The sequence below is a fragment of the Vicia villosa genome, unplaced genomic scaffold (genome assembly GCF_029867415.1).
Source record: "Vicia villosa cultivar HV-30 ecotype Madison, WI unplaced genomic scaffold, Vvil1.0 ctg.003819F_1_1, whole genome shotgun sequence".
NCBI classification, from domain to species: domain Eukaryota; kingdom Viridiplantae; phylum Streptophyta; class Magnoliopsida; order Fabales; family Fabaceae; genus Vicia; species Vicia villosa.
The window spans coordinates 99,081-108,988 of record NW_026706309.1 but is presented as its reverse complement, the minus strand read 5'-3'; positions in this window follow the sequence as shown (position 1 = coordinate 108,988).

Here is a 9,908-nt window from a genome sequence, read left to right as displayed (position 1 = left end):
TTATGTGCCTTGTACAAAGCCCAAGGTTGTGGCTGACTCTAGCTAGGGAAAACATTATTTTCTGCCTTGTACAAAGCCCAAGGTTGTGGCAGACTCTTTTTAAAATGAATTGAGTATGGATGACTCTATGGGAAGAGATCCTAGATGTTAGGAATCTTTGACACATGAAAATATGGTTTATCTGCCTTGTACAAAGCCCAAGGTTGTGGCTACTGAGTGATTAAGAACTCACTGGGGAGACTCTATTATCTGCCTTGTACAATGCCCAAGGTTGAGGCTGACTCTTGACAGGGGAGTTTTATTGTTTGGGTGCCTTGTATGAAGCCCAAGGTTGAGGCTAACTGTTTTTGTTGGTTTTGACTCTACTGAGGAGATTTTATTTATTGAAAGACTGTTTTTCTTTGGAAGCTAACCCTTTCCAGGGATTTTGACTCAGCTGGTGAATTTGTCTATTAAAAGACTGATTTTATCATGTTTTTTTTTGGAGGCTGACCCTTTCCAGGGTTTTTGACTCTTTTGGGGAAATTATCTCCTAAGAGAAATGACATTATTATTTAATTGACTTTGGAGGCTAACCCTTTCCAGGGGTTTATTGAAATGGAGGTTGATTTTAATTGACTTTGGAGGCTAACCCTTTCCAGGGGTTTTGTTGAAAATGAATGGCAGAAAGATTATCTAGTGGAGACTTCTTGTTTAAAGCCCAAGATGAAGGCTGACTCAATGCTGAGGATGACCCAAAGCATGGATCCTAGACTCTGCTAAGGAAGATTGATGAAGATAAGGGTGACAGAGACTGTCCATGTCTCTCATTCCAAAAGGTGTACTCAATGCAAAATTGAGACAAACTTAGCTTGTTTAAAGTCTGGTTTAAATTGGAAGAAACTCACCAGGGTAGGCTAAAAGGTGACTAAAGACCCGTTCCTATGTTTATAAGAAACCTGATGGGCCCTTGTATACAAGCTCAAGAGGAAGCTGGAAATGCTTTTAAGAAGCTTGTGGGTCCTTGTACAAAGCCCAAGAGGAGGCTAATCGAGGGTCCTTGTTATAGCACAAGAGAAAGCTATGTGGTTTTGAACTTATTTTGGCTCTAAGCAAATGGGTAAGAGGTTTCACCGGGAATAATTCCTCTTTGGGTGGATGTGTCCTATTTATTTGGATTCTAAGGTTTTTGCCAAGATGTTTCACCGGGAATAATTCATCTTGGGGGTTTGAACTACAGATCTCTAATTAGGAAAGAGCCTTCACCGGGAAGACATTCTCAATCCTAGGCCATATTCCTATAATATATATATAGTTTAACTGTCCTAAGGTTTATACTCAAACGTAGTTCTAAACTAATATATGCACAATTTATATTTGACAGTAATTTAAATAAAGACTGTAAATTGAAAGCTTGTAAAGCCTAACCTGGATGGAGTGGAGGCCATTGAAGAAGTATGTACAGAGCCTCAACAGTAATTTTTATTGTTTTGTTGATGACAGTTGAATATATGATAAACAGTTAATGGTTTTTGAAAACAGAAGAAGTGAAGATGGACAAAGGTCACATAGGTATCTGAAGAGTTTCACCGGGAATAATGCCCTTCAAATACCAGAAGAATGTTTTGAAAACAGAAAGAAGATTTTGAAAATACAGTTTTGAAAACAAGCTAAGAAGAGAAGGTTTTTGGGACTTACACTCTATTAGAGGCCCAGTACTTTACAGTACTGGTGTAAAAGCAATTTGAAAATGATTTGGAATGATACAAGGTTTTGTTGTTTGAAAACCCTAATCATTTGATTTATTCGGAGATTGAAAACAGTTTTGAGAATTGACAAAAGTCAACTTAATTAAAGTAAAAATAAAGATTTTTTACTTAATTAAGACCTAAACAATTAGGGTTTTATCATAAACTTTATTTACAAAATGATTTAGGTTAAAACAAAGTGAAAATATGTATTAAAGTATTTAAGAAAACACCTAAAACATACTATTTTAAACCTAATAAAAATACATGAAATAAATAATATTTTTATGATTTTTTTGATTATTCACAAAATAGATATGTTAAATAAAAAGTGTGTGAAAAATGAAGTGAAAATGATTTAATTTGATAAGTGAATTAGTTATGTGAAGTTGTGAAGAAAATGAAAAGGAAAAGTGATAAAAAAATATTTTGGCCTCACCATGGTTTGAACCCACGCCCTTGAAGCCAACAATCAAAACACACACCAACCAGCCAACGCGCGCATGGTGTTATAGAGGGCATTTCATTGCAATATGTGTGTTGTCTAGTGCATAGAGTGGAAAAAAGAAAATAAAATCAAAAGGTCTGAGGCGAGGGGGATTCGAACCCCAGACCTTGGGCATGAGGAGACTAAGAGCGCATGTGTGGCCACTAGGGCAAGTTATTCATTCGTTAAGGAAACGCCTATCATTAAAAATAAAACAAACTTCGCTCAGAGATTTGAAAAATGGCGCCACCCTCCATCTTCGTCTTCAACCTCAAGCTCCATCAATTCAAATTTCTGAACTCTCTCAACTCTCAACCATTTGCAATGATGTAAACATGAAACTTGCTCTAAATTCACTCACGATTCTAAATATGTAACTAACATGAATTAATATTAACTACATCTAACTAATTTACCAGAAATCGTGAAGAACCCTAAAATTTCAAAATCAAATTAAATGACTATACTGAAAGATAAATGGATGATGATAGAGGGTTTTCAATCCTCTGATGATGCTGAACAAGATAGAATCGAGCTATTTCACAAAGAGTACTTAAATTAGAGAAGTGAGGTTCATAAACTTACCTCTGAAAATGGAGGTCGTGAGGATGATAGAGACCACCTGGGCTTGAATGAATGATCTCAATAGCTTCCCTGAGACTCAATGATGCTAACTGGATGCTTATTGTAGCCTGAATCCTTCTGAATTGTTCTATGGACCTCCCTCGATTTGAGCTTCAAGTGGACATGGAGGTTGTTGAATTTGGAGTTACAGACGAGCTGCAGCCATCTGGTTAGCTTCACTATGACCTGAGGAGTGTGCCTGGATGATTGGCTTGGCTTGAAACCTCCTGAATTGTTCTGTGGTCCTCCAACTGCAAGTGCTCCAAATGAGAGGTGGAGATGATGATTCTCCACGCCCAGCAGTGTTCCAGAGGTTTGGATCACCTCCAAATGCCTCCCTCAATGTGTTTGAATACTTATTTTCAAAGAGAGAGCTTTGGTTTGAAGAATCCGAGTCTTCTTGCCAAAGGACCTTTGAAAAAACTAAGTATGAAGAAAGAAAAGAGAAAGCAAGAATTCTGTTGCTTTGGTGTGTTTTCTGAATGAGAATGAGGCCTCTATTTATAGGCAAATGGATGCAGATCAATTGGCTGTGGTGAGCTTGCTTAGTGTAGTGAGTTTGGTTTCTTAGCCATGAAGAAATTCAAAGAATCTCCAAAATGCAATGATGCATTTTCGGGCTAGCTTCCCCTATCCATTGATCTTGCAGGATCTTAGGGAACATTTCTGATATGTAGCAAGTTTCTATTGGCTTAGGAGAAGATTCCAATTGGTGAATCATTGCTTATCGTAAATTCTCAAAAGTAATGATTACATAATCACATGTTCTTGCTTTTGGGAATCTTCTTCAATCTTCATGCCATGGTGAAAATGAATGCATGGTATTGTTTCAGACATGTTATGGGTCGTGTAGCATCCATTCATGAAGCAAAATGCACAAAATTGCAAAGTTCCAATTTGCACATGACCTATAATTTTACTTCATGAGGCCAACTTTGAACAAGCATAACTCCTAGCTCAAATTGAAGTTGGAGAAGGTTGAACACAATTTGGAAAGCCCTAAACATCTACTTCAAATCATTAGTTTATGTCTTCTTCAGAATCATTTGGGAAATTTGTGAAAAATGAGCCCAATGTTGGATGAAAACTAGGTTAAAACACTTAGAAAAATTTCTAAGTGTTTATGACCTAAACTTCAAAATTTCCAAAACTTCATAAATGGTTGATCTTTTGAAAAAAGTTCCCTTGTAAGATGTTGTTTTATTTTGCAAGATCTACAACTTTCATGTTGGAAGTTTTTTGAGTTGTGTAGGTGAAATTTTGAGTTCTCACCATGCCCTCAAAAACCCTAATTCCCGACTTTTTGCTCCTTGATGAATTTCTTTGAATTTCTTTGGTCAAATGACTTTGACATCCATATATTGATGATATTGATCTTTGAAAGTCATTTTTTGACCAAAAACCTTAAAAGTCAATGATGATCCCACACAGTTGACTTTTCCTGACAAAGTGAATTTTTGGGCTTTTGTGTAGAAACAAGATCTTCTCCTCAAATGATTGATGTAAATGGATTATATTGAGGTAGTAGAGATTTTTGAATCATGTCTTGAGTTTTGGATTCATGCCCTGATTAAAAGTCAACTATCTTGGTGAATTAGGTCAAAAACCCTAATTGTCGACCAGAGGACAATGATGACTGTAGACTTTGAACTGAGGTGTAATGTCCAGTGGATCTTGTCATATGAGTTATTTGAAGATGATTGATGTCTTTGAATGGTTCCCTGGGGCTTTTTAGGGTTTCCCAAAGGTGATCCCTGATTTTAGTCCTTGATAGGCTCCAAACCCTAGTCTGTTGATCTGAGTAATTCTGTACTTAGATGACTGGGTGTCTAATCAATCATAGGTGAAATGATGAAGCTTTTGAGTCTTATGATTGTATTAGAGACTAATCCCTCTATTGATTGATCCTTTGCCTGAGTTTTCTTGTCTTTGAACACCCTCGATTGAATGCCAGACTGCCCTGAGTACTTACTTTGACTTGATGAAAATCCTGAAGATATGTCATCTCAGGGGGGTCAAAAATTAGGGTATGACACATCTATTGCAAAGATTAAAAGTCAATATACAAATATATACTTTAAAAAATAGAAATAAATATATAAACTTAAATAGACCATCATACCTAAAATATTGAACTTTAAACTTAAATATAGAAGTAAACATAACAGAATGTAACTAAAAGTAGGAAGAAGAACATAATGATTGTTTTTGAGCAAGTACGTTACAAAATGATGAACAAAACATTGCGCTTAAACGAGTTTGAATTGATATTTATATCCTCAAAGAGAGACAATGGTTTGAAAAAAGGATTTGAGAAATTTTACCCCAAAACTCTAATAGCAGACACAATAGCATTCAAGGCCACAATTAGCGGATGTAACAACTACTATTGCTGATGGTGGCTTGCAGGCCAAAAGCGTCGCACCAAACACTACCACCACTACGCTAGTGCAGCGGCGCTATTGACATCATAAACATTATCACTATTTTCATAAAATAATCCTCCTCTGGACGTAACTATAAGTTTCATACAAAGACAACCGTAAAAAATTACCTTAATGCGTAATTCAGAAATCCTTTTTGCTTCAGCAAGCACCTGCATATAATATAGTAGTGAATGCCTGTATTTATTTCATTTCCTTTGAATGTACAATTATATCAGCCACATAAATATTACTGGTTAAAAGGGGAAAGAGAAAAACCCTGTTCATCTCTACGCTCTTGTCGTTTTGTTTGAGAGAAGATTAGAGACAGCTCGTTTCCGCTTCATCTCTTGTGAAACGTTATATGGTTCCTACAATAAGGAGGAAGAATAAGCAACTAAAACCACATTGCCACATCCTACTGCTGAAATAAGATGAATTTTACGGAACAATGTGCTAAATAAAAAAGAGTTTGCTAGAGAAAAGTGCACAGCTTGTTCAAAAAGGTTACCACACCTTAACAACAAGTGGATCCACAGCAACATCTCCAAAAGATGGATTTCTAGCAATTAATATAGCCCGAAATACTACATGGAAAGGAAAATATATCATTTTCTCATGTAGTCTTTAATTAGTCAAACTAGGAATAAAAGGAAATGAAAACTGAATGCAGCATATATGGTTTGGTGAAAATAATACCCATACCACTATAATACCGATCCTTTAATTCTTCAACAATTCGAGATGAAGGAAACCTATCAGCTATTACAATAAATTTGAGATTAAACCTATCACACAACAGTTGATATGTTTCCTCCTTGGTCCAGTTCATGGAAGAGAGAAATGTAACACCCTTCTAAACCCTGCGGCAATTAATCAAATTAAATCAGAGTAACATGCACAAGGGTGTCACAATTCAATATAAAAATAAACAACATCAGTCACAAGTCATGCATGCACTGAAGAACCAATCTTAACATAACTCATAAATAAACGATCTCATGTTTTCACAGCGGAATAAGTCATCAAACTAGCATTACATCGTCAATGCGTTAATCCTCAAATAAAATAAACAAAATAGAGTTAATGTCATAAACTTAAAACATCATTCCCTAGTGTTACACCTATCATAGCATGACCCGATGCTAACCGACACATTGACTCATGAGCTAATCCTCACCGAGTCGAAGCCGTTATCCTCAATCTGAAAAATATAGTGTAAGAGTGAGTCTCATTCGCAATTAACAAATATTATTGCATTATAAATAATTGTACATCAACAGTTATATTATTCACCCAACTCATCTATATCCAGATCATCCATCAACATACAAACACGTACTACCAAAACAATACATGCAAATGAATGCAACTGACTCTATGCATGTGGTACCAACATCATCAATGGGAATCACCCACCGACCGATCTATCATCATCCAGATACGGCCCTTCCAGCACAAATTCCACACAATGGGAATTCTGCCATTCACTGAATCCTCTCATCATCTAGGATTCTGCCCTCATAAATGCTTATGAATGCATGCAACATATATATAACATACTTTCATCATCTCCTTTCTATGAGTAGCATAATCTATACTCATTTCATCATCATCATCATCATTATTAAGCATGTTCATATATACATTAACATCATTCAATACAATCAATTATCAGTAAACCACAAAATCACATCACAAGGTTTACTCATCCTCAAACAGCACACAAAAGGCCTACAGATCGAAAGTTACGCATCACAGAACTTTCCAGAAGAATCACAAAACAGAAATTTCACCTACAGAAGCCATACGCGTATCACCAATCCCATACGCGTATCACCCTTAGTCCATACGCGTACCATACGCGTATCACCAGGACCAGATTTTTCCTAGAAGCAACCTCATACGCGTATCAGCCTCGCCATACGCGTATCACCATAATCAATTCCCTCTTTTAAAATTTCCATACGCGTATGAGCATCCTCATACGCTCCTCATACGCAAATAGCCAGTACAGTGTATTTTGGGACAGGGAAGCAGCGTATCATACGCGTATAGCCCTTGGGGAATGTTCCTCATACGCGTATGACCTCATCCCATACGCGTATGACACTGTTCCGTACGCGAAAAACCAGAAAATGCCCAGAATTCAGCAGTTTCGTAACAGTCCAATTCTCACTCGTTTCTACTCATACCAATCTACGATTTTGAGTCTAAAGCAGCCATATTTCACGTTTTCATTCATAGGATTCATTCATATAGATTAATCTATCATCCTATATCAATTCCTACATCAAAATCCTAAAATCTAAATCAATTCTTAGAATTCAAAACCTAACTCTGACATACAAATCGAATTGACTCAACAACACAACTATTCATACACTATTCATCTATAATCACAATAAGAGATGATAATTGGAAGAGTCCCCCCTTACCTTAGCCAAATTCTTGATCTTTGGTCTCTTCCTCTTTGTTCCTCTTTCACGTTCTTCGTGTTCCAACTTCTCTCTTTTCACGTTCTCTTCCTTCCTTCCCAATTCTAATTATTTTATGAAAATAATAATAAAATTAGTAAAGGGCCTTCCTATATCACACCCCCTCTTTTACTATTTCTCACATGGCCCAAATGCCATAAACCATTATTTTCACAAAATCCTTAATAATTCTAATTATTAATTCAATATTCCAAATTAAATTAATATTAAAATTATACGGTTGTTACAAGAAACACATTAAACATTCCAAATCAAAGGGAGAGATGTAAGAACGGTAGAATGTCAAAGTGAATCAAATTCCAACTCTTAAAATAACATAGAATTACGCAGCTATGCTTGAGAGTAAGTAAATTTATAAAATGGGATTTACAATTAAGTGTACAAAAGATGCACATGCTAAGTGACGGTTAGGGTCAGGTATACAAATCCTTTGAAGTAGATCATAAAATCTATCATGTATTTACAGCAACTAAGTCATTAGAAAAATATAAAAGATTTAAAAACAAGCAAATAAACCTTACAGCATTTCCTCACATGCGTTTTCTCATATGGGTGAAACCCTAGCTACAAGCTCTTTCGATTCTTCTTCGCTCAGGAAAGGAATTAGGTTTACCACTCTGTTTTCTTCTTCCTCCGTCCACGGCACGGTTTCAAGATAACTCACGCACCACCGAACGCAGTCTTCGAAGAGCACTTCTAACGCGACAGGGAGAAGATCGAGAGTCGTCGATACGCTTTCCACTGCAATTGAGAAATCGTTCGTGTAGAGAAGCTCCATCACGGTGAGATGGTTCTGGATTGATCCAGGAGAAGGTGGAAATCCAAGATTTAGGCGGTGAGATGGTTCTGGATTGATCCAGGAGAAGGTGGAACTCCAAGATTTAGGCGGAACAGTTTGTGGTTTGTGGTTCACGTTGAAGAAGAATATGTTTTCGGTTGGAATGGGGGCTAGGGTTTTAGTGGAAAATAATGGGATATTTTTCTATCAGTTTATAGATGGACCGATATAAAGGCCCACGCAGCAAACCATTTTCCATCGGTTGTGTAATGCACCAATGTAAAAGTTCTTATAACAAAATTTCATTTTAATTACAAATTTGTAACCGCATTACTTTTCCCATCAGTGGAATTAAATGTTTGATGTAAAATTACTAAATCAAATTTTTTTCACATCAATTTATTATAAAATCTGATGTAAAATCCTTTGACAAATATTTTTCACATCAGTTATCTTAATACCTGATGTAAAATATTTAAACCAAATGTCTTATTTTTAGTAGTGGGTCCAAGGCGCCTTAAACCTCCCCCGGACCAATCCGGGCAAACGCTCAGGATAACCGACCACGAGAGAGCCTCGAGCCCGGTAAGCAGCCGGTTCGCGCGTCACCTAAATCCCCGCCTTAGAAGGAGGAGTCAATTCCGCATGAGGATACCTTATAAATAGCCCTCTCATCATAGAGGGCAAGGTAATCTTTTTCTTACCCCAAAACTCTCTCACTTTGTTGTACCTTGTGTAACACATACTTACTTTGGCATCAGAGTGCCTTGCAGGTACAACCCCTTTTTTCCCTTTCAACCGTTCCGGATTTCAAGCCTTCATTGTTGCTGGCCATCTGATCTGCTCGGTAAGATCAATTTCCTTCATTCTTATATTTTTCCAAATTTCTCGATTGACTTCCTCTCTTAGTTGTAAGTTTGCTACTCCACCTTCTGCTAGAAGCATATGCAAATTATTCAATTCTTGCACAACCTTAGTGTTATACCCCAAAATTTGCCCGCATTATTTTTCAAGAAAACTCCAATCTGAAAATTAAAAGTCTCATATAATCATGGATTTTTATTTCAACAAAGATCCTGATATATGAAATACTTAGTTTTTAGAATTTTTCTTATACAGTAATTTGGCTTGCAGTTGAATTTATTCTTACGCAAACGCCAAATACTGTTTATTACTTCACACATGCTATTTATTTATTTACAGATAAATAGTACTGACACAATTGGTACAGAGTTAAATCTTTTTGCAGGCGCAGAATCAGGAAACTCAGACTGAACTGGTAACAGTAAATATTAGTTATTTATTATGTCTGTGTTTTTTAACAAGTCATGTAAATAAACTTTCATTTTTCACATAAAACAAAAGCAAAAA